This window comes from Onychostoma macrolepis, chromosome 11, assembly GCF_012432095.1.
Source record: "Onychostoma macrolepis isolate SWU-2019 chromosome 11, ASM1243209v1, whole genome shotgun sequence".
In the NCBI taxonomy this organism is placed as follows: domain Eukaryota; kingdom Metazoa; phylum Chordata; class Actinopteri; order Cypriniformes; family Cyprinidae; genus Onychostoma; species Onychostoma macrolepis.
The window spans coordinates 26,704,752-26,726,597 of NC_081165.1; the positions used below are offsets into that span (position 1 = coordinate 26,704,752).

General features: G+C 33.4%; 1 long non-coding RNA gene across 2 annotated transcripts in view; it reads left to right on the forward strand.

The window, feature by feature from the left end:
* Positions 1–19,866, forward strand: part of LOC131549796 (uncharacterized) — a 43,787-nt gene extending 23,921 nt beyond the window's left edge. For both annotated transcript variants that reach the window (XR_009273486.1, XR_009273487.1), the window contains 3 exons: positions 18,087–18,150; positions 19,280–19,329; positions 19,737–19,866. This is a non-coding gene — a long non-coding RNA (uncharacterized LOC131549796). The remainder of the gene's footprint in view (positions 1–18,086; positions 18,151–19,279; positions 19,330–19,736) is intronic.
* The last annotated feature ends 1,980 nt before the right edge of the window (positions 19,867–21,846 follow it).

The following is a 21,846-nucleotide window of genomic DNA, read 5'->3' on the forward strand; positions in this document are numbered from 1 at the left end:
CCCAAATATTAGAGTGTGTGCAGTGCATTTTACAGAGGACTGTTTCCTGAACCGAGTAGCTGCCAGCTGCTCAAAGACTGTTTCTATAAAGTGGAGCAATTCCATCTTTGCAAGGACAGTCTGGCGCTTCTGACTCACAGCCTGTAAGTATGTTTTCTTATTTAAAGAATTTGCTACTGACGATTCAAACGCAAGTTTTGAGCTGTGTAGAGTAGCGCTTGTTGTTTGTTGTTTCTCCGATCACAAATGCAGACATGGTAGTCATAAGCGCGACGCGTAAAAAGACAGTATAAGTCATTATAATCAGTAATTATGTCCCCACTGGATGCAACAAATGCCTAGTTTATAATGGGTTTTATTGTTTTTGTGTCGTCACGCCAGGACACGGCATCACAATACTGGATAGCTGGCCAATCAGAGCACACCTCGCTTCTCAGAACAATGAGCTTTGTAAAAATCGCAGCGTTTCAGAAAGGCAGGGCACAGAGTAGCAACAATAATGTATGTGGAAAATGTGTTTTTTAACCTTAAACCACATAAACACATTGCATTACACCAAATACACAAAATAATGTTCTTTTTAGCAACATCATATGACCCCTTTAAATATTAATTGAATTACCCAGTTGCAACCAAAATGCTATGCTGTGAAATGGGGGTTAATGTCTTGCAATTCTGAATTATTTTCTCAGGACTGCAAGAGAAAAATCAGAATTGCAAGATGTTAGCTCGCAATTGTGAGAAGAAAAAAAAAATATATATATATATATATACATATATACACACTTTTTTTCTTGCAATTATGACTTCATATCATGATTCAGATTTAGATTGCGAGTTTATTTCTCAAAATACTGAGTTTACATTGATCAATTTATACCTTGCAGTTCTTTCTTAGAACTGGATGAAAATCAAGCTTCTCACAGTTCTGACTTTTTATCTCTTTATATCCCCAATTCTGATTTTTTTTTTCTCAGTAGTCAGAATTGCAAGAAATAAGTCTTGCTAAACTCGCAATTCTGAGAAAAACAGTCAAAATGACAAAAATCAAGATTGTTTTCACCGTGGAATAAAAAATAAAATAGGTAATTGTGACTTTTTAACTTATTATTCTGATTTTATATAATTCTGAAAGTCTTGGTTGTGAGATTAACTGAGAGATTAATTGCAAAAAAAACAAACTAATTATCAGACTTATTGACATAGAACAGATTCATTAGTACTACGTACTACAAAGAAGAAAAAAAGCCTTCTGGCACTCATGGCTTTTATTGCCTCCGTGTTTGTGTGTCTGTATGGTCTCAGTGTGATCTCTTTAAGGATTAGTTTTTCATTTCCAGGAATTTAACTGTGCTTTTTCAGTCATCTGCATGGATCTGATGTAGGTTTATCAGCGCTGCGGGTGGAGAATTCAGTCTTTTTCTCTCCGGGTTTAGTCTGCAGTGTTTTGGGACGCAGTCTTCAGAGAGAGAGAATAGAGTTGTAATCTTGTGATTATTTCTGTGACCCGTAGGTCACGAGCTTTTCTTGCGTTCTCATGTGTTCATGCTGAATGCAAGTTATGTAATATCACATAACATTATTACTATCTCACATAATATCTGTTTTTGTACATAGTGAATCCGTTTATGCAAGTGAAACATGTTTGCAGGGATTTTGCATTATAGAAATCACATACTTGCCTAAAAAAGTTTGGATCTGTTTTATCTCGTGACATCTTTTATTGCTTGGATATTTTTATCTGATGCACTGAAAACATTTGGAGTATGATTTAGTTTGAAATTAAGTAAAATTATGTAGTAAATTTCACAAATAATAACAAAGAAACGGGAAGCGACGTTGAATTAAATTAGAAATTTTGAAGGAGTGATTTTTAAAATTCATTCCAATAATCTTTTTTATTTACACCTTAACATTTTTTACAGTGTGCAGTGACACTACGACATGTTTAGTTGTTCAAATACACTTTAAAAATATATATTTTTTTAAGTTAAAGTAAATAAAATATTTTTGTACATTTTACAAGAATATGCGGTTCAATTTTTTTGTACTTCAAGCTTTTGTTCATTTAAGAGTCCAAATACACTCTATTTTTTTAAATTGAAGTAAAGAAAATATATTATTTTAGTTTACAAGAAAACTTACTTAAGTAAAACTTAAGTAAATTTAATGTTGATTTAAGTGTCCTAATACACTATAATTGTTTAAATGATCTAAATATACTGTAAAATACACTGTAAAAATGATTTTTTTGAAGTTAAACTAAATAAAACAAGGATTAAGGTAAATTTTACAATAAAATATTTTTTTTCTACTTAAAAATTTCATGTTGATTTAGGTGTCCAAAAATATTGTAAAGTAAATATTGTAAATAGTAAATAAAACAAAACTTTTTAGGGTTAATTTACAAGAAAATATATTATTTTATTTTATTTTATTTTGTTTGTAAAAAAAAAAAATTCATCAAAAATCTTTTTGATGATAAATTAGTGTCTTACAGGCTTGGAACGGCATGAGGATGAGTCCTTAATGACAGCATTTTCATTTTTGGGTAAACTATCCCTTTAAGTGTCTAAATACACTGTAAAAATATTTTGAAAACAATATTAGTGCAAATTTTACAAGAAAATACGATCTTATTTTTTCTACATCAAAATGTCATGTTGATTTTGGTATTCAATAACATTGTGAAAATATTTTTTGAAGTTAAAGTAAATAAAACAAGGAATTAAGAAAAATTATTAATAAAATACTATTATTTATTTTTTGTATTTGAAGTAAATAAAACTTTTTATAATACTATTTCTTTTTCTGCTTCAAAATTTCATGTTGATTTAAGTGTCCAAATACAATGAAAAATATATATTTGTTTCATTTAAAATAAATAAATCAAAGATTACTTGAGTGCATTTTACAAGAAAATGCAATTTCAGTTTTTCTACTTCAAAATTTAATGTTGATTTAAGTGTCCAAATACATTTAACTCAGTGTTTTACTTGCCATTGCTTTATAATTGTTTCTGAAATTTTTGTGGGATTTGTTTATTTTTCCTTTTTTATTTTTCAGTGTAGCCTACTTTTTGAGGCCACTGTGGATCTTAAGTCGGGTGAGTTCAGGTAAACTGCATCCATTTACCTCAATTTACCCCATGGTGATAATAAAATCACCATGCAAACACTTTACAATGAGAAGTTTTACTAAATTAGACAAGCTCTTTCAGTTTCTCCACTAGCATCCAGTCAGTGGCTGGTGTGTGATGATAAATCACACTTTAAAGGCTGGACAGAAGGAGCTGTTTGTCTCCTTTTAAGGCTTTTCCAGGTTTTGTGTGTGAAGTGGCCACACCGGAGCCCATAAGAGGGGTGATGGAGCGTTTCTGCTCTTCATCTCCAGCCAATCAGACGCTTCCCTCCGAGAGCCGGGATCACGGCGCTCGCTCTCGTCCTGACAGCTGGCCGAAATGCCTCAGTGGCCGAAATTAACGAGGAGTCCGGTCACGCCGCGCGTCACTAATGCGATCTGAAGTCACAGTGACCGTATAAGGCCCGTCTCATTTAGACCTGCTCTGACTGTGCGAGAAAAGAAAAGTGGAAAGAAAGTTTGATATCACCACCTTTTGTGAAAGAGAACTGCACTTTAGCATACTTTTATAAAGTGTGCTTATTACGCAAATAATATCCTTAAAAAACTACACTTAAGTGTGAATTAAATGTAGTCTATTTGAAAGCCTAAATGCTTATTATTTGCAATTGATCTCAAATGCTTTGAAGTACACTAAAAAGTGCACATTCAATAGAACTAAGCATATCTTATGTCACCAAAAAAAAAAAAACCTGTACTTGCAGAATGGATTATTAATGAAATAAAAGGCCACTTAAGTGTATTTAAAAAGAGACACTTTCATGACTAGGTTTTACTTTAAAAACATTTTAAATCAACATTTTAAGTAGTAAACTTATTTTGATGCATTGACTAACATACTAAAGTACTTGATTGATTTTAACTGTAGTCTGTTTTCTGATATTACATTTAATATATTTTAAATGTGCTAAACTGCAACTTGATTATTAAAAATGTTAATTGCAAATGTATTTAAATGCAACATACATGTAATTTCTAAAGAAATATTTTTAGTTTATTATAAATGCTCATCGGTGCATTCAGCAGTACACTTGAACCGTATTTTAAAGACAATAGAAGCAATTGTGAAAAGACATATTAAGATATATTTCAATCCTATTTATGTCAAAAACTAATTGCATTTATTATACATTTAAATCAATACATTTTCATTTAATTGCAAATAACATGCAATTAAGTATCTGAACATTTAGTTTGCATTTACAGTAAGTGTATTTTTTCCCGAAATTAGTTATTTTAATAGCAATGCTTAAGTGTACTAAAAAACTAAAACTGAGGTCGTTTTCATTAATAGAAAAAAGCTGAAACAATTAAAAAAAAAAAAACAATTATTAAAACAAGATTGAAATAAAGCAACATACAAAATAAAAAAAATGCACATAAAAATACTCAAATTTAAATTTTAAATTGAAAAATAAAAGCTAATTCGAATACTAATAAATATTATAATAGTATGTAAATAATAACAAATGAACACTGGTTGCTAGATCATTGCTAGGTGGTTGTTAACGTGTTCTGGGTGATCGAGTGGTTAACCCATTTTATTACATTATTTATATGTTACTCATTTGAAGCACAAATAGTTGCACAAATTACACACTGAAGTTTAATATTTAGTGCTAAAAATCAATTTTTTGAGCGAATCATTGAAGCTTGACTTGGCAAACATCACTAATTATACTGTTTGAGATATATGGTGCATTTAAGGCCCCTGTTTGACTCAAATTACAGTACTTTGTGTTCTTAGAAAACCAGGATTTAGCCCTGAAACCTCATGCCTGTGTCATTCAGCAGGAACGTTTGCTGTTTTCCACCACTCAACTCGAGTGCTTAGCGTGATTTTCCCACAAAGCTGTGGAGGACTGACAGCTCCTCGCCGCTAACGTCACTCGCTGTTATAAGAGCAGAATGCTGCTGTCAAACATGATGGACTCGAGCCTCCGTCTGAGCTCCTAACGCTCCTGCGTTCCCTCATAATACAGCCTTCAGCTCCACCGCCTCACCGTCGCCACGGTGACCAGCCAGTAAGGCCACGCCCACTGATCTGAAAACAATCGAAACCCAAGCACTGATGGGAAAGGTGCTATTAGTACAAGTGTTTACTCGTAAAACCTTTTACATCAGAGCCGGTGACATGCAATCAAGACAAACTAATACGAACATGTTGAATGAGTTGCTCATGCAGGGCAATCAGGAAATGGGCTTTAAGAATACATAATAATAATAATAATTAGAATGAATGTGAGTGATTCAAAAAAATTAAATCCCAAACATACATAATTGGGTAAATTAACCCTTGTGCTGCAATTAAAATATAATCGGTGGTCCTGGTCAAAAATGAGTGGCCTTTTAAAAATGTCTTTTTAATGTGATTATGCTGTATTATCAGAAAACCTTGTTTTCTTTCAATTAGAACAGGGGTCCGTTCTTCGTACGTCGCTAACTCAGTTAGCTGGATTTGATTGTTGCCGTTCTTCGAAGCTCATCCCGGAGTTGTTGTCATAGCAACAGGTCCGTAAACTTAAACCTGCTCGGGAGCAGGCTTATTTCATGTAAACAGGATTAGATTGCATCTTTTTTAAGCAGAATTGATATTTAAAATATGTCCCAGCCACCGTTACTTTATTACAAGAGTATCCTACTGATCCAGGGACAATAATTTAAAATAATAATAATTTGAAAATTAATTTGAAAATAATATAACAATGTTGTGTAGTCTATAATACTATAGACATGGCCAGTTTAACTCATTGAAAAATGTATTAGTGATGCAATAATTACTTTATAATTGTATTGGAGTCTTACACACATGCTATACAGTTAATCTGAGTCGTGCATTAATTTGAGTGGTGACAGCTATTATGGGAGTGGCTTGTCCATCAAGGAGATGCAGATAACTTGATCTCTAAAAAACTTTAATGCTGTCACATAAGTGTCATAAATCTGCTTCAAAGATAAAATTAAATGAATTGCTAATTACAACATTGAAATAAAAGTGTTACTAGAAATCATGTATGAATCATGAATTACAAATAAATTAAAAACAGTGCACATTTAATTTATCTATTAGCCTATAACATTTATGTAGTTTTGTTCGTTTGGCTGTTTCTTTATGAAGGTATTGCAATTTGTCAACCTTTTCGTCAGGTGTCTTTTTTAATGATATGATGTCATTACGTTGCTGTCTAGCCGCCAGCCAATCACTGCATTGCTGATCGCGGTTTCGAGGATCGATACATCTGCCCTTTTCGGGAAACACGAGAACGCGCAGTAATCTTAGATAACTTAATCCAGATATTTTAATCTAAAACGCAAATTCGTTTGAAGAACCAAATTAGCCAGAGATCAGTTATCAGGATTAGAAGATCTGGCATCTCTCAAATCATCTCAGATGTAATAAGCGACGTACGAAGAACGGGCCCCTGGTTTTGTTGTTTTTTGAAGTGATTGATCGTTGGCTTCATTGAGCTGAGCTTGTGTACCTTTTGTGTTTGAGTGATAAAGCATTATTATTAAAAAGTCATTTTTCACTGGGAACCATAGAACTCTGTTTCCGCCACTGAATAATAAAAAAAAAAGAAGAAAAAAGTAATTGCGATTTCTTACAATTCAAAAAACTCAAAATTGCGATATAATCTCAGAACTGACTCAGAATTGTGAGATATAAACACAGAATTAAGATATAACTTCAGAATTGAGATAAAATCTCATAATTGTGATAAAACTCAGAATTGTGTGATAAACTCAGAATTGACATAACTCAAAACTGCGAGATATAAACTCGGAAATGATAGAGAATGGTAAGATATAAACAGAATTAAAAACTCAGAACTGAGAAATAAACTGCATTAAAATAAAATCTCAGAATTGAGATAAAACCCCAAAATGTCAATATAAACTTAGAACTGATATGACATAACTCAGAATTGAAGCAGAATTGTGAGATATCAATTCAGAATATCAAGAAAAAAGTCAATTTTAAGTTTAAAACTCCCAAAAAGTATAAACATTATCCATTTTTGGGGGATAAAATCCTCTCTGCGTCAAAACGATCAGAGCACAAAATGAGGATTCAATAAAATCTTCAATTCATCACAAACGTGAGGCGGGAAAAGAGCAGACCTGAATTTTCATTAGCGTGAACAGATAAAACTCACTTCTGATGCGGTCGATGTTCTCTGTTCGCTCGTGTTTTATGCAGTCTGATAACTGACCAGCACTATATGTTATGCATTTTTAATCATCCCTCATATCAAATGCTCTTAGAACTCCAAAAGAGAAAGTGCTTTCACATAACGAGCTATTAGTTATAGATCTGACTCGCTACTTTAGATGAATAAAAAGCATGAGGTCAGTTTATACTGAGCTAATCTCAATACAGCTGAACAGATAGGGCAGCGTTTTTCTTCGTCTCCAGAGAAAACCAACCATTTACGCCTGAACATTCAGGAATATTTTCAAGTTATTCACGAGTTCTTCAGTTCAGAGAGAATCTAACTAGTTTAATTCATAGAGTTGATCTGATACCGTCACATCCACAAAGTGCATGTTAAAGATTTATTATTTGAGTATAACTTATAAATGTGTGTTTATTAAAGATATATATTTATATTATAGTTTAATTATATTTAGTAATAAATTATATTTATTAACATTTAGCAAACATTTTCAATTATTTAGCAGCTCAGTTTTCATTATTGGTTGTTTTTCATCTGTAAAACAGTCTTGTGTGTAAAACTATTTTCTTACGCCACTGTTAAAGCATCTTGTAAGATTTTTTGAAAACTGTTTGTTTTCATATATATATTAATATATATTAATATTTAAAGGGGGTCATTTAGAGTTTGGCCTGCTGCTGAAATTGCTGTGCCTTCCATAGATATTTAATAATTGGCAATTAAATAACTAATATACTAATAACTAAAAAAATCTAAATAATTTGTCATTTTTAATCATTAAAAAGCTGTCTGAACTTCTGACAAATTTAAATATTTAATAGTATCTTTTATATTTCAGATAGTTGCCAAGGCAACATTTCTCACTTTAATTTAACATTTAATTTAACTACTAAAGTAACTAAAACTAAAATAAAATGATACAACTATATAGACATATTTTAAAAAAAAATACTAAAAATGAAAAAAATAAAATACTAAATTACTAAAACTTTAATTAAATTAAAAATGAAAATGTAAAAATCAAAACTGATTCATAATAATAATAATAAAAACTGTAGTGTCTTTTATTTCAATTAGTTGGCAAGGCAACATTTTTCATTTAAATGTAATTTAATGATAAAATAACAAACTAAAACTGTAATAAAAATCAAAAACTACTAAAAATTACAAAAACACAGCAAAATTAGCAAAACTTTAACTAAAATTTAAATTAAAAAATTAATTAAAAATATTGCTGTAAAAAGATGATTTCTCATTTTAATTTCATTTAACTTGACATATTAAAATTAAAAATGACAAAAACACAGAATTACAAAGTTTTAGCAAAAATACTAAAACTTTAAAATTTATATTAAAAAAATGAAAAAATAAAAATATTAATAAAACTATAATAGTATCCCAGTGATACTAAAATAAGTAAAACGGCTGCAAATAATTATACAGAAAAAAGCAATTGTGTACAAGTGTATAGATCTGAATTTCTTTCCTTTCTTTGTGAAATTTACTAGAAATTTCTGAAAGAAATTAGTTTCTACACCAAATGTTTCCAGTGTTAGCATATTTCTAGGCTGATAAACGAAACCGGTTTGTTTTTCCCTGCAGACATTGAGTAAAACCAGGAAGAATTGTCAGTTTTGTGTGTAATACGCATGAGTTGCTGAGGGAACAACACGTTGGCTGAAACGAGGAGGTCATTGATGGTGGATATTAAATCAAAATTGGCTCATGCATCCATTTTGCAAGAAGCAAATTGTCTTCCAGCCTTTGAGAGAATATCTGGCTTCCCCTTTTGCGTAAAATCCTAATTGAATGAGACTCGCAGACAGAGCGGCCGGGATGGAAGGGGACAGAATGCAATGAGAGTTGGCCACGAGGAGCATTTGTGCCTCTGTACTACATCAAACTTTCATCAGGAATGTTAATAGAGTAAAAGGAAGACGCTGGTGGAGGCTTTCCAGTAGATGTGAAGCTTCTGTCAGAACGCCAGCGGAGATTTATTTAATTAAAACCAGAGCTGTTTATGGGAATCTCATTTAGCCTGCTCTGAACTTCCTCTTTCCTGCATCAACACGGCCTTTTAGATGTTACCAAACGCTGAAACATGAAACGCAAACGAGCAAAATTCACATAACACAGATTCTTAGTTCTCCGTCAAGCGGCGGATGAATCTTGGCACTGCTGCTGCATTTTAGACGCGAACTCTCGTCAATTAGTGCATTAATAGATGCATGAGTTCAGCTCACAAATATGAAAATGGAAGTTTATGAAAGTGCAACATGATTCTCCTGCCAAAAGAGGACGAGTGGTTTTTTGTTTTTTTTACACAAGCATGCACTGCCATACAGTTTTTCCTTCTAAACGTGCTTCCTGTTAATGGGTCACCAGTGAAAGAGTTACAGCCATTAGCACATTAGGAAGTATTTCATATGACAAATTACACACAAAGCTATTTAGTAATGCTTTTGAAGCCTTAGAAAATAAGTAAAATAATAATAAATTAAAATGTAAGTTAAAAAAGTTATAAAATATTTTTTTTTCTTTTTAAATAGCAGTGAAATAGTCAAATAATAAGCAAAATTTATAAAACATTATTTTAAATATATTTAACATTAAAAGTCCATTTTTTATACATTTTTTAATATGTATTTTTGTATTTATTTTTAATAGTAGTAAAGTAATAACAGTATTAAATTTTATATTATATTTATATTATATTATTTTTATTTTTTTAATTATACATTATTTTTTAAATAGTATTAAAATAGCTAAATACTTACAATTGTGTGTATATATTTTATAGTATTTTAAAAATTAGCTTTAAATTAAAAATTATTATTTATGTATTAATATGAAATATTTCTAATTTTAATTTTAAATAGTAGTAAAAGTAGTATTTATCATTTTAGAATATTTATTTATATTTTCAATTATTTTCATTTATTTTTAATTATATCATTCAATTTTAATAATAATTTAATAATAATAATAATAATACATTATTTTATAATATATATATCTGTCGCTTTTTGTGTTGAAAACAAATGCATGTTTGCATGTTTATGGGTGAGAGTTTCAAACCCTCTAGTTCTCCTTTGACACAAAAGCGATCCGTCAGCACATTCTCTGTGATGTTGACATGCGAATCCTGATCACTGATCAGTAAAAAAAGCATCTTCCAGCACCTGCTTTCAAGCCCTGCGTTCATGCATTATTACCTCGTTATGTCTGCGCAGCCAAAAAGTAGGAAAAAAGGGAATATGTAATCATAACGTAAAGAGAAAAATGAAGAATACTTTTAAAACTGCACAACTTTGGTTTCTGAATTATGCCTTTTATAAATGTGTTCAGTGATCATCACGCTGTATTTATAAGTAAGAAGTTTTTAATATTCTGTACTAAAGATGAAACGGATCACATTTTCATCTTTTGATTAAACTCTGTGTTTTCGGGTGTATTAAAAAATAGTACTTCATTTGACAAGTGGAGTCTATCAATTAAATGTTAAGATGCCTACGTTTGTCCTAATTAAATAAGTGAAAAACATCAATCCGGTTTTTGTTTGAGCCCAAAGGTGAGTCCATCTATCAGATATTCTGTTTAGTTAGTGCAAATGAATGTTCTGAATGTTGTTTCATGGCAATTTTAGGCTTTTTTGAGCTTTTATGATGCTGTATGAATTCAAAAAATGCATGCAACTCATATTAGATGCATTGGGCTCCACTAATATCTTATTTCCATGTTTCAATAGCGTCAGAAATGCAATGTTAATCTTAATCTGACATTCAGGGTGTATAATCTGTATTGAAACGCAGCTATAGCTTCACATCTACAGTACATTAGCCGCTGACTGCATTCAGTATAAGCTCTCGCACAGACACACAACAGATGCAGAGACGCCACTGAAGGGTTAAAATAATGTTCCGGTTCAAAACAAATTAAGCTTTATGTAGTGCATCTGCAACCGCTCGTCCATTAACACACACGCTCATTTAGACTCTGAAGTTGTGTTTACAGTAATGGACGTCTACAGAAGTGTGCAGCTCATATGAACTCATTCTTCTGTACAAGCATGTCATGTGAGCTGTGAAGTTGTCAACATTGTCTTTTTAGCTTTAGGACCGCTGGTTTAGATGGATTAATGACTTTGGAGCAAAACAGCAATAGTTCAAAGAGTGTTGTACGTGACTGAGCTTTTGAAATGTAATGTCTCACCATTCATTGTAAGTGCATTATTGTAAATGTGATTTTTGATTGATTTGAATCAGTTTCTGTGGTAATCCGCAGTTCACATATGCAGTATTTATTTATATACAAGAAATCATTTTATTTAAATTATAAAAAATAATAAAAAACTTAAACATAAAAAGGCAGGAAAAACTATTATTTGAAATATTATATTTATGTGTTGTGTGTGTTGTATTATATATATATATAATATTTGTATTATTATTTATACTTTTATGCATGAATTTACAATTTTATATATATATATATATATATATATATATATATATATATATATATATATATATATATATATATATAACAATTGTAAATTCATGCATAAAAGTATTTCATAAATAATACAAATTATAATATATATATATATATATATATATATATATATATATATATATATAAATAATTTATTATTTTTATTTATAGTAATTTATTTTTTATTTTGATTTATTTTTTATTTTTACTTCTGACAGCATATATACAGGTGCATCTCAATAAATTAGAATGTCGTGGAAAAGTTCATTTATTTCAGTAATTCAACTCAAATTGTGAAACTCGTGTATTAAATAAATTCAATGCACACAGACTGAAGTAGTTTAAGTCTTTGGTTCTTTGAATTGTGATGATTTTGGTCCACATTTAACAAAAACCCACCAATTCACTATCTCAACAAATTAGAATATGGTGACATGCCAATCAGCTAATCAACTCAAAACACCTGCAAAGGTTTCCTGAGCCTTCAAAATGGTCTCTCAGTTTGGTTCACTAGGCTACACAATCATGGGGAAGACTGCTGATCTCACAGTTGTCCAGAAGACAATCATTGACACCCTTCACAAGGAGGGTAAGCCACAAACATTCATTGCCGAAGAAGCTGGCTGTTCACAGAGTGCTGTATCCAAGCATGTTAACAGAAAGTTGAGTGGAAGGAAAAGTGTGGAAGAAAAGATGCACAACCAACCGAGAGAACCGCAGCCTTATGAGGATTGTCAAGCAAAATCGATTCAAGAATTTGGGTGAACTTCACAAGGAATGGACTGAGGCTGGGGTCAAAGCATCAAGAGCCACCACACACAGACGTGACCAGGAATTTGGCTACAGTTGTCGTATTCCTCTTGTTAAGCCACTCCTGAACCACAGACAACATCAGAGGCGTCTTACCTGGGCTAAGGAGAAGAACTGGACTGTTGCCCAGTGGTCCAAAGTCCTCTTTTCAGATGAGAGCAAGTTTTGTATTTCATCTAGAAACCAAGGACCTAGAGTCTGGAGGAAGGGTGGAGAAGCTCATAGCCCAAGTTGCTTGAAGTCCAGTGTTACGTTTCCACAGTCTGTGATGATTTGGGGTGCAATGTCATCTGCTGGTGTTGGTTCATTGTGTTTTTTGAAAACCAAAGTCACTGCACCCGTTTACCAAGAAATTTTGGAGCACTTCATGCTTCCTTCTGATGACCAGCTTTTTAAAGATGCTGATTTCATTTTCCAGCAGGATTTGGCACCTGCCCACACTGCCAAAAGCACCAAAAGTTGGTTAAATGACCATGGTGTTGGTGTGCTTGACTGGCCAGCAAACTCACCAGACCTGAACCCCACAGAGAATCTGTCAAGAGGAAAATGAGAAACAAGAGACCAAAAAATGCAGATGAGCTGAAGGCCACTGTCAAAGAAACCTGGGCTTCCAGACCACCTCAGCAGTGCCACAAACTCACCTCCATGCCACGCTGAATGGAGGCAGTAATTAAAGCAAAAGGAGCCCCTACCAAGTATTGAGTACATATACAGTAAATGAACATACAGTGTGTGCAGAATTATTAGGCAAGTTGATATTCTGGTCATATTTTTTGGTAAGTTTTAGGAGCTCATTTTTAATCAATCCCGCAAGACAGACTTTTCAGGATAGGAGATGAACTAAAATGAGCTCCCAAAACATACTGCCAGATTCTGGAAGATAAATTCTTCAAACAGTGGTACAAGAGGATGTGATGCTGGTCCTTCAAGAGTCACTCTCAACTTATCTGTCCTTCATGTATTTCACAACACTTCAGCATGTTATTAAGTGAGGGCCATTTTAAAGAATTTTTTACCCAAGCAAAGTCTCTGAGAACCTGACACCTTGTAATTCTGGAGACTCCAGGAAGGTTGCAGTTCTGGAAAATGATGGTGCTGGAGACTAAATGGTTCCTGATGGTTTCTCACCTAATTCTTGACATTAATTCTTAATTCTTTTGCAGTTAACGTGTCTTTTCCTTTCCACCTGTTTTTTCTGACCCTGCTGACCCAATGAGCATTTCGCTGCCCAATGGTCATGCCTTAACTTTGCTAATTCTATTATTGCATTAGTATTGCATCCTTCTCATGGGCATTTAATAATTTTTTTAACTTTTATTCTTGAGTTCAATCTCTTTTTTGGCTCATTTTATCTGTAAAGGAAAACCTGCCTAATAATTCTGCACACCTGAAATAAGAAGTTTCTGACTATCAGCCTTCATGGACAATTATATATCACTTATAAATTATTAAATACAAAATCAATCGTAGTTATTAAGATTGATGTGGTTTGGAATTGGTAAAATGTTCTTGGAAAAAAAATATGACCATAATATCAACTTGCCTAATAATTCTGCACACACTGTACTTTCCAGAAGGCCAACAATTCACTAAAAATTATTATTATTTTTTTTAATTGGTCTTATGAAGTATTCTAATTTGTTATTGAATTGGTGGGTTTTTGTTAAATGTGAGCCAAAATCATCGCAATTAAAAGAACCAAAGACTTAAACTACTTCAGTCTGTGTGCACTGAATTTATTTAATACAAACGTTTCCACGACATTCTAATTTATTGAGATGCACCTGTATATACACACACACACTTTAATTTTGATCAACTTTATATTGTAAATTTGATATATAATTACATTTTATTATTATTATTATTAATAGTTATTGTGTTATTGTTATTATTTGAATATATATCTTATATAAAATATAATTTTATATCATTAAAATTCTAGACTTACTCCAGCAACAGGAGCAACAATGACAGCACTGTGTTGCGTGAAGGCCAGAAGCGTCATATGAACAATGAGGTACAGAAATAGGTCAAAGCAGCAGCGGGTTAACTTTAAGACGGGTTTCACACAGGGGGGCCTTTACCAGCACAATCATCTGCCTGTGGATTAACTGAGGTTATGGTGATACTATAGCTGCCTGCATTAAAAAACCAGAGATATTTCACCAATATGCATTATGCTGTCAGGAGGCTGATTATGGTTTTTATGGCTTTTTATGGCAGTCAGTCGTATTAAACACCAGCCATTTTCTCTCCTGTGAGAATTTATGTGCGTCTTTAGAGAGATTCAGAGAAAAATAAAACATTGGGAAACAGTGAATAATGCATCTGAAATCCACAAAACATCATTACTATGTAAATGAGAAGCTATGAACACTCTGCAAAGCAGAGAGGTTGATGGGATGCAGAAACTCTTTTGATGCCGGTAAATATTTGCTTATGTGCTAGTTATAGATTGTTGTTGATAAAAACAATCAGCATTGAAGCTAATCGATAAAGTGATGATACAGTGAAATGATTTGTTACAATACTGCATTACTTATAAAGAGTTACAAGTCATATTGTTACTTTGTTACTTTTTCTCATTGTCAATCTGTTGTCATGGCAACAGTGTTTATTTGGAAAAAAAATGTTAAACTAATTTTTTTTTTTTTAAAGTCTTTTAATTATTAAATATGTAGCTATTAGATAAAATTACATATTTAATAAAAAAAATTATGAAATGCTGAAAATGTGAAATGCTGCATTGGGTCTGAATTGTTGAGTGGGCAGGGCATTACTAGTAGCAGGAAAGATTACACCGTTTTGAAAACAGTTGAAGTTAAGCTACTGCAAAGATGGTGAAATGTGGGGAAATATATTTTAAATATTTAATTATTAGATCAAATGGATGTTTCATCTATCAAAGCAGCATTTATCTGGCATAAAATATTGCAGACCTTGATTAGTGTGACAGCATCAAACTCGAACAGATAGCCTGAACGTTTTATCAAACAATTCTTACTTTTTATCAGAATTGCAGTTTTGTAAGAAATAAATGCAAAATTGCGAGAAAAAAATCTGAATTGAAACAGAATTGTAAGAAAAAGTCAGAATTGTGAGATATAAATTCAGAATCACGGGATGGGAAAAAATCTGAATTGTGCGATTAAAACTCACAATCATGAGAAAAAAAGTCAGAATTGTGTGATACAAACTCAGAATCGTAATAAAAAAGTCAGAATTGTGCGATACAAACTCATAATCATGAATAAAAAGGCAGAATTGTGCGATACAAACTCATAATCATGAATAAAAAGGCAGAATTGTGCGATACAAACTCAGAATCGTAATAAAAAAGTGAGAATTGTGTGATAGAAACTCAGAATCGAGAAAAAGTCAGAATTGTGAGAAAAAAGACAGAATTCCATGATACAAACACAGAATAATTATGTTTTAGTAAACTGTGGCGAAAACCAGATTCCATAATAAAATTAATTTAGTACATTAAAATAGCTATTTTTCAGTACTGATGTGCATAAAATACTTTCCATTTATCTGTGTGTGAATGTAGCCAACATAAACAAAACATCCAATCAGCTTTACAAACGCTGATTACATCTATTCAGTTCTCTTACAATAACAGACAATAACCAGTAGTCAATAGGTTACAAAGTTTGATATGACTAACTAAACAAACTAAACAAATGAATAGTCCACAAGAGAACAAGCAGCTGGGGCTTCTGGCCCCGTTCCTGCCCTGACAACAGCCATTATGCCTTAAAACTAAGCCACAAAGCTTTCACAGACACTGAATTAGCCCATCATCTTCACATATACCGAGGCAGCGAGAGATATTGAGAGAGACCGAGTGGGAAACGGGAAAGAAATCAGCAACATAATCCGGACGAGGATCAAAAGGCTTGGATTGGATTATTTTCTATTGCATCACGGGTCTGAAAGACCTATTAGATCAAAGGCCGAGATTTTGGGGAGGAGAATAATATCTGAATGCATTATTGAAGTGCGGAGACAGGAGTGAGAAGATGAAGGTGGATCCGGTGTCATAACGGCCCGGCAGGGGACAGCGGCGCGGTCCGTGACTCTGAAACTGGAGACCGAGCGGCATTGTGTGCCCACGTTTGTTTGGATTCAAAGCATAGGAGGAACTATAAGGCCAATCTGGAAACGGGATCAGCCCATGACTGATAGTAATTACTTGCTGTCTACACAATTAATAATTGAACGTAATTTCAGATCCAGCACTTTCCAAAGGAAGAGAATGGCACGCTGTCAAACGCTCACACACACGGTACAGGATCTGCTGTGCTGTTCTTAAAGAAATAGTTCAGCTAAAAGGAGAATTTACTGAACATGTGCTCACCCTCAGGCCATCCAAGATGTAGATGAGTTGTTTCTTCATCAGATTTGGAGAAATGTAGCATTGCATCAGTGTCTCAGCAATGGATGCTCTGCAGTGAATGGGTGCCGTCAGAATGAGAGTCCAAACAGCTGATAAAAACATCACAATAATCCACACCACTCCAGTCCATCAGTTAACATCTGGAGAAGACAAAAGCTGTGTGTTTGAAAGAAATAAATCCATCATTAAGATGTTTTTAAATGCTTCTTCCAGACAACAGCGCCTGTCCACACTCTCAGAAATAAAGGTACAAAAGCTGTCACTGGGGCAGTACCTTTTCAAAAGGTACACTTTTGTACCTATTAGGTTTAAATATGTACACTTCAAGTACTAATATGTACTTTTAAAGTACCAAAATGGACCCTTTAGGTACAAACATGTACCTTTTGAAAAGGTATCACCCCAGTGACAGCTTTTGTACCTTTATTTCTGAGAGTGCATAATCCATAATAACGCTTCCTCTAGGAAAAATTGTTGTGTCTGAATCAGGAGAGAAATCTGCACAGATCAAGCACCGTTTACAAGCCAAAACAGCTCTAAACAAATATGTGAGTGAATTTTTATGTGAGAGACAACAGAAGATAGACTTTTTCACAGGAGGAGGTGTTATTATGGATTATAGTATTTTAGCCGGAAGCAAAGGTTTGAAGTTAAAAACGTCTTAATGATGGATTTATTTCTTACAAACAAACATCTTTCGGCTTTTCAAGAGGTTACTTAATGGACTGGAGTGGTGTGGATTATTGTGATGTTTTTATCAGCTGTTTGGACTCTCATTCTGACGGCACCCATTCACTGCAGAGCATCCATTGCTGAGACACTGATGCAATGCTACATTTCTCCAGATCTGATGAAGAAACAAACTCATCTACATCTTGGATGGCCTGAGGGTGAATACATTTTCAGCAAATGTTCTGGTTGAACTATTCCTTTCACACAACAGGATGTGACCAACAACAAAACTTCAAATTAATGTTTGTAAAAGACACATCACATATCTGTTCTACAAAAATATTAGCAGATGAAATGTAATGAAATAATAACAAAAATGTTTGTAGTTCCCTCAACAGAGCCAAGAAAAGCAGACCGGACATCATGTTTGTGGAGAGATCAGAGGATTGGGTGAGTTATGAGGTCAGGCTGATGTCATTTCCTGTGTTTTCACCTTCACTAGAGCTTTAACTGAGGTTCAGATGTTAGTTTAAGCAAACTGACAGTAATGCACCAGAGGGAAATGCAGATGTTTAAATATGTAAAAGAATGACTTTCTTAATGTTCCTGGTATTCTTGAACGTAACTCACCAGGGCAAAAGAAGAGTAGATTATCAACAACACTGCAAACTTACATTCAGATACGAGACACACACACTTACCACTGAAGAAGTAAAACAGTTTCATGCTAACTTAAATAGATTAGGAAAATAAGATACTTTACCCCCATATGCACAGATCAGATCACGTAGGAAAACATACTTGCCAATATAGTGGTATTCTTTGAACTTGGCACTATGTGTTGCCATCTGATTATCAAAAACACTTGTGATGGCACAAATGGTGGCATCTGATTATGCCTATCATCTACCATCATACTGTCTCAGTATTTTATGTAAGGCATGAACCGCCTGTAAATGAACAAAAAGGTGATTTATTTTTCGAATCCTGTATGCATACTGTACGCTACCATTCAAACGTTTGTGGTCAGTAAGATTTTTTTTTTTTTTTTTACTTCTATTTGGCAATGATGCATTTAATTGATCAAAAGTGACAGTAAAGACATTTGTAATGGTACAAAATATATTATTTCAAATAAATGCTGATCTTTTGAGCGTTCTATTCATCAAAGAATCCTAAAAAATAAAATGTATTATGATTTCCACAAAACTATGAATCAATCTGTATACAACATTGATAATAATCAGAAATGTTTCTTGAGCAGCAAATCAGTATATCAGAATGATTTCTGAAGGATCATGTGACACTGAAGACTGCAGTAATGATGCAAAAATTCAGCTTTGCATTGCAGGAATAAATTACATTTTAACATATATAAACATAGAAGGCAGTAATGTTAATTTATAATAATATTTCACATTTTTTACTTAAAAAAATGCAGCCTTGGTGAGCATAAAAACTTTGGTAGCAATTGAAATTTTAAAATTGCATTTGTCATTTAATAGTCAGAATGAAAATGCACTTTCCAAACTTGCGACTGTAGTGTAACCATCTCTCATTTCCATGTGCTGCTTTGCAGATGCATTTGGTTTGGATTCAACCGCATTGTCGCACCTCATAATCTGAAAGGTAAATCTGCGGCTGTGCGTATGATTCAGAGGCAGTGAGTCATTTTGAAGCACCTTCTGTCTGCAAAGTAGATAGCTATCGTGTTATTTGGAATGTAAACAGTGTCAAAAGTTGGGAAAGGCCACCAACCACTTCAAAAACATGCTGGTCAGGTTTTCGAGAAGCGCTTACAGTGCCAAGATTGGAGAAAATGATATTGCATGCAAACTCAACACCAAGAAAAATTATAGCAGTTGTACTTTAAACATTATAAGCCCAACGGACAAAAGAGCTTTAATTAAATTTGAACAGCTCTTTTTGGTAGCTGCACATTTCTCTCCAAGCAGCAATCAGATGGAGAGCTGGAGCAGAAAGGGAATAAAGTGTATTTTATTAATCAGAGGCTGTTTGTTGTGGGTCTCTCACAGGTCCTCCATCACCACAACGAGCGCAATCAGGCCGTACGTCTCCAGGCTAATGTTCTGTTTGTGTTGGTCGCCGTTGAGCAGATGCGGAGGGCCATCTGGGGCCACGAGAGGCACATAACCGTCTGGCCAGGTGGGAAAGCGGAGAGGAAAGCCGATTGTATGCTGGAGGAGTGAGAACATACACACATACTTATAGAGTGACATGAGTAATCAACACAGAGGAAAGCTCAGATTAAATGTGAGCCGATCAAACCCCATCATAATGGATGTACACTGTATTGAATAACAAAACTGCACTGCACTCTTATTTTGTTCTTGCATAATATGTTTAAGGCATATTCTATAGTCTACTTCTGCAGTATGACATTCTTCTATTATAGATATTTTTGTGCAAACTGCTCCACAGGGGTGTGATTTCCGTTTCATTTTAATGTATTTAGATGTGTTTATTGAATCGGTGCATGCATGCAGCATAGTTTTTAGTTGTGTTTGCTAAATAAAGCATCAGTTATTATGGCTCATATTTAGGGTTAGTGATTTGAACAAACCTCTAATGCTATTAAACTTTAGTTTAAGCTACAGACATAAAATCCCGAAGCTTTTTGCAGTGCTGTTATTTTTCTTAACAATCAACTTCACCTGGTAGACCATAAAATGGGCAAAGAAATCTGAGACCTGAACCATGTCTAGAGACTTTAATTGATTTGCTTTTCTGTAGTTCAAACATTAGATCATGCCATTAGCAATGCCAAGGTCATGGGTTTGATTCCCAGGCAATGCATTAATTGATCAAATGTATACCCTTTGCATGAAAGCATCTTTTAAATACATTATTGTGAATGTAATTGGGGTTTTCCTATAGCCCAAACAGCAGAGCATGGCACTAGTAAAACCAAGATTGTGGGTTCGTTTCCCAGGGAAACAAGAACTGATAGAATGTTTACCTTAAATGCAAAGTTGCTTTGCATGAAAACATCTTTTAAATATATTATTGTAAATGTAATCAGGGTTTTTCTATAGCTCAAACGGCAGAGCATGGCACTAGTAAAACCAAGGTTGTGGGTTCGTTTCCCAGGGAAGCTTTGTTTAAAAGTGTTAAAAGCGTAAATGTAAAAGTAATTGGGGCTTTTGTGTAGCTCAAAGCAATGCCAAGGTCATGGGTTTGATTCCTAGCAAATGCATGAACTGATCAAATGTATACCTTGAATACATTGTAAGTTGCTTTGGATAAAAGCGTTAAAAGCATAAATGTAAAAGTAATTGGGTCTTTCATGATAAAATGTAAATGTGAATGCAGTGTAAGTCACTTTGGATAAAAGTGTTTGTTAAATGCAAAAAAGAAAATGTAAATGTAATTGGGGCTTTCCTGTAACTCAAACAGTAAAGGTCAAGTGAAAGCAAGACTTGTTTGTAGACACTGAATGCAATGTAATTTGCTTTGGGTAAAACCGTCTGCCAAATTACATAAACGTAAATGTCATTGGGGCTTTCCTGTAGCTGAAACAGTAGTGCATGGCACTACCTACAGCAAGGTCATGAGATTGATTCCCAGAGAAAACAAGAATTGAAAAAATATAAATGCATACCTTTAATGCAATGTAAGTCACTTTACATTTTTAAAAGCAGAAATGTAAATGTAATTGGGCCAGTAAGTAACCACATAATAATGGCCTAGTAACTGCATAGCAAAGCACTTAAAAAAACTCAGAACACCTTAGAAACTGCATAGAAGCACCCTTGCATCATGGTGTTGAGTTTTGCACAAGCATCAGTCACATTTCCTTGATATAAATCTGAAATTACTTCAAATGTAATACTCTTTTATTAATTTCTTTTGGTCATTTTAATTTTGTCATGTCAGGAAATGGGAGTGGAGACAGCGGAGCTCATGAGATATGACTTCTGAAACAGTTCAGCCAATATGTGTATGTCTATACTGCGAGTGACACATTTTGACTGAACTTGAATATTCCTTTGACAATCAAAGAAGCAATTTTGATTGCTTTTTATATACTGTTTATGTGACTTTGAACTCATGCCGCTCATCAAAACATTGCATTGTGAAGTTGACTTTGAACTTGAATAACTTGTCAGAAAGTCAACTTCAAAT